Source organism: Oratosquilla oratoria, chromosome 33, assembly GCF_046742065.1.
Source record: "Oratosquilla oratoria isolate Oo_2021 chromosome 33, ASM4674206v1, whole genome shotgun sequence".
Taxonomy (NCBI): domain Eukaryota; kingdom Metazoa; phylum Arthropoda; class Malacostraca; order Stomatopoda; family Squillidae; genus Oratosquilla; species Oratosquilla oratoria.
Genome location: NC_134809.1, coordinates 4,984,041 through 4,989,040, shown reverse-complemented (window position 1 = coordinate 4,989,040; position 5,000 = coordinate 4,984,041).

Genomic DNA, 5,000 nt, shown 5'->3' with positions numbered 1-5,000 from the left:
CTCCCCTCCTCCTCTTCCTTCCCCTTCTCATTCTTCTCTTCTTTCTTTCCCTCCTCCTCTTCTCTCTTCTCCTCCTCCTCCTCTCCTCCTTTTCCTTCTCTTCCTCCTCCTCGTCTTCCTCCTACTCTTCCTTCCCCTTCTCATTCTCATTCTCGTCTTCCTTCTTCCCCCTCTTCTCTCTTCTCCTCGCCCTCCTCATTCTCCTCTTCCTCCTCCTTCTCCCCTTCCTCCTCCTCCCTTTCTCTTTCTCTTCCTTCTTCCCCTCCTCATCTCTCTTCTCCTCCCCTCCTCCGCCTCCACTTCCTCTTCCTTATCCCTCTTCCTCCCTTATCTTTCCCCTCCTCCCCTCCTCCTTCACTTCCTTCTTCCCCTCCTCTTCTCTCTTCTCCCCCTCCACCTCCTTCTCCTCCATCTCCCCCTCTTCCTTCTCCTCCTCCTCCTCCTCCTCCTCCTCCTGGTCCTCCACAGCCTGATGGAGAGCGAGGTCTCCGAGGTTGGCGTTTTTGCTCGCCAGGAGGAGGGAGCTTCGGGGGAAGAAGGGGTCTGCGAATGGGAGCGCGTCGGGTCGAGTGTCGAGTGTCGAGTGGAGTGGAGGAGGCACGCCGGGCACTTCGAGGGGAGGACTTAAGGAGGACCGAACCAGTGACGTCATCCAAGCTGACCTCACACACTGGCCAGTTTATATATATGTATATATATTAATATATATATATAATATATATGTATATATATATATATATATATATATATATATATATAATGTATGTATACACGGGAGGTAGCCAAAAGAAAAAGGCATAGAAACCACTCCCACCCATTCCATCCCCTAATACTCCACTCCCCTCTACTCTCTTTCCTCCTTCTTATCTTGGCACCTTCTGGATGACGGGTCATCCCAGCATCCTGTCCACTGACCTGGGTCAGAAGCAGTGTCGCAAGATACAGCACATCCACAGCAAGGCCGCTTCATTAATTCGGTGACCCCTACTCTCCGTCCCCTCACGCAGAAAAGGAGATGGCGGGGAGAAATCCCTTCGGTCTGCGTCAATTTATTTCTCATACATACTCCCTTACCCCTCCCCCCAACTTTCACCAACTCCCCCTCATGCATCACAGCAACATCTATACACAACCATTCTCCATTCACCCCTATCTTCTGTCCTCTCCCGTCCTTCTTCAACAGACATTCCCCTCTTTCCCAATGCCCCTTTTACCCCATCCACATCATCCTAGGACGTCCCCTCATGTTCACTTCTTCTCCCTTTGCCTTCCACGCCTCTTTTACTAATCTTTCTTCACTCATTCTTTCTATGTGTCCAGACCATCCCAGTACTCTTTCATCAACCCTATCTCCCAACTCCCTTTCCACCCCTGTTCGCCTCCTCACCTCATTTCTCACTCTAGCCTAGTAGCCCCTATCATACTTCTCAAGCATTTCATTTCAAACCCATTCAAACTCCTCTCTTCCTCTCTTATGTTCCATGTTTTATATATATATATATATATATATATATATATATATATATGTATATGTCTATATATATGTATATAGTTATTGTCTTTTAAGGGAATTTCTTCTGTTAAGGGAATTTCTTCTGGTTCTTTTGGATAGTTTGATTGTTAAGCAACCTGTGTTTTTTGTGTATAGTCTTACATATAAATAACATATATAGATACACAATTCCAACTGTAATGTATTCTATTGCCACTGCAGGAAGTTTACTTCACTCGTTGACTGCGCGGTTGGCGATATTGGCTCTTCTCCCAGCCGCTCCAGTTACTTGTTCTAACCTTGCGGTGCCTTCTTCGGACCTCTTTGCTGTCGAGAATGTTTCCCCAATTTGAATAAAATCGCCTGGTAATAGGTGAAGTCAAAGTGTAGGTCATAAGAAGTAGTGAAAAGGCTAGGGCACATGTACAGCAATCCAGAAGAAAAAATGTTTTGTTAAGAAAAAACACAGACGACAAATATTCTTTACGATTACTCTCGTCAAGTCTCAATATATGGAAGAAAAGGGAATAAAAAAGACTAAAATTAAAAATAAACATTCAGTTGAAAAAATATATAAAATGCCCAGAAACTGGTGTATGTATCTATTTATCTGTTTATTTATTATCTATATATTTATTTATTATTTGTTTATTGGTATATTGCCCAAACGGCTTTTCTGCAGCGCTTTCACCTTCGCTAATTCCCTCAAGGGAAGGGGCGGGGGGATGGGAAAGGTTCTGTTCCATCCCTCGGGGCGAATCGAGACCACGCAAAGGTGAGATGGCAACCTACTAATGAGAACCATTTGAGCAACAAATGACAGTCGCAGGTCGCCTTTTTTTTTTTCTTCTTCTTCTTCTTCTTCTCTGAACGAATAAAAAGATCACCGACGTCGCAGTGCTAAGCATCAGAGAGGCTTCCGTTATTACTAACCCGCTCGTGAGATCGTACATCTGGCAACGGATAAGGGAAGTTGTTATGGTTGACAATCCTGTAAAATGTTTTGAAGTATATTAAAATTCTAATCGTTGTTGACGGGTTGGTTTGAGATTTTCTGTAGTTTCTAGTTCTGTATTCTGAATGTGGTTGTGTCCATTTTTGTTATATTTTTGTATTAAAGAGAGAGGAGAAGAAAAGAGAGAGTTTGGTAACTATTAACAATACTAATATTACTAATAACACTTTCAATGCCATAGCCGTTACCACGTGTTAATACATCTACTATTATTTCTATAAATGGTAACAACGACGGTTACCATGATATCTAAAGTAATGGTAACAATTATAATAATAACGAAACGAGAATAGTATCTGAGGCGCTGGTAACAACGATGGTTACCATGATATCCATAGTAATAGTAACAATTATAATAATAACGAAACTAGAATAGTATCTGAAGTGCTGGTAACAATGGTAATGTGTAAAACGAATACACGCATCACTGACAGGTATACTTGTACACAGGGTCACAGAGTCCAGACTCTATAGGGGCGGGGCTACATCACATAACTCGATCCTACATTATCTTCCCACCCCCTCTCTTCCCCCCTCCCCTCTCCCCCTCCCCCTCTCTCCCCCTCTCTCCCCCTCCCCCTCTCTCCCCCCCTCCCCCTCCCCTTCTCTCCCCCCTCCCCCTCTCTCCCCTCTGGCCTCAGTACGAATACCAATCTCATTGTCCTTGAGACGAAATGGCACTGTGCCTGGTGGGCGGTGGCCACGGTCAATCTGATTTCATTGGCACTCTTCATATAATTCATTCTGGCTAAGAAGGAAGTAGGGAATATATCTTATTCTGGCCAAGAAGGAAATAGGTAATATATTTTATTCTGGCTAAGAAGGAAATAGGTAATTTGTTTTATTCTGGCTAAGAAGGAAATAGAGAATCTATTTCATTCTGGCTAGGAAGGAAATAGAGAATATATTTTATTCTGGCTAAGAAGGAAATAGGTCATTTGTTTTATTCTGGCTAAGAAGGAAATAGGGAATATATTTTATTCTGGCTAAGAAGGAAATAGGTAATATATTTCATTCTAGCTAAGAGGGAAATACGGAATATATTTTATTCTGGCCAAGAAGGAAATAGGGAATATATTTTATTCTGGCTAAGAAGGAAATAGGGAATATGTTTCATTCTGGCTAAGAAGGAAATAGGGAATATATTTTATTCTGGCTAAGAAGGAAATAGGTAATATATTTTATTCTGGCTAAGAAAGAAATAGGGAAAAACTGGTTTACCAATAGATTGGTTAATCACCACACGATTTTATTTAGCAAAGAGGAACCTCTTCTGCAGCTAGAAAATAATAGTAATAATAATAAAAGTAATAGATAAATAGATAAAATTAAATTTGACCAGCAATCCTTAACTAACCCCCATGGGTTAAACTTAAAAAAAAAAAAAAAGTGTCCTCATCCCACTTTCGTAAACGAATTCACGGTTAAGGATACGGGTATCTCACAAGGTAGTTAATCTATTCGCTATTCGCTGTCGTTCTTGCTGACCAAGAATTGCACACTCAATCAATCAATCAACCATTTCGAGTCCACTGCTGAACAAGGTCCTCTATCATACCATTCCATGACTTGCACGACTGCACCAACCTCTGCCACGTTACTCCTGCAAATTTTTCTTCCTCGCCTCTTCAACTTCTCTCTGGTCTCCCCCTTGTGCGCTTCCCATATCGCGTCGTCCAGTCAGTAACACATAGGTGAGGAGTACACAGAGTAGAATGGATTGATCATCTAAACTTTTGACAAGTAAAGATCATCACATGGCAATGACACCCTTCACTCGAACGACTGACGTTGGTGTCGTTACAGAAAAAAAGGAAGATAAATAAAGTAAAGTTATATGATGAGTTTTTTATTCATAACTGAATGTGCTGTTGCAGGCTACCTACCTTGTAAGGGGAAAAAAAGTCTTTGGTATATGTATGTATGTATTCTATTGCAGCTCGACTCTGACGAAAGATATAGTGGTACTATACACATATATACGTACACACAATGTATATATATATATATATATATATATATATATATATATATATATATATATATATATATATATATATATATATATATATATATATGTCTGGTACATATTGATGGACATCATGGGTCAGCTAAAGGGCACAATGATAGACAGTTCAGTTCATAGACCAACTTCTGCTAATAATTAATCAGACGGTCAGTTCAATCATTCTGGTCTGACTAAAGCCAAATGATTCTATTCCATTTAACAGAAACTGGCTTCTGGAAGCAGGGATGTATGTACAATCGCCAGATAAAGTCATGTCACCTCTTCAGAATCGGATGCTTCCGTTGTCAATTGGGAATTTCTGGAATTGGGAAATTCTCCAATATTCGGAACAAAATGTTCCGAATTGGAGAGGTACTTTTTATTTGGTTAAAGAAAGCCAACTTGGCAACCAGCACGCTGCAATGGGAACCCGCAGCCCCACAGTAACCGCCAAAGGTTTTCGGGTCCTCCCGTTGATATCTCTG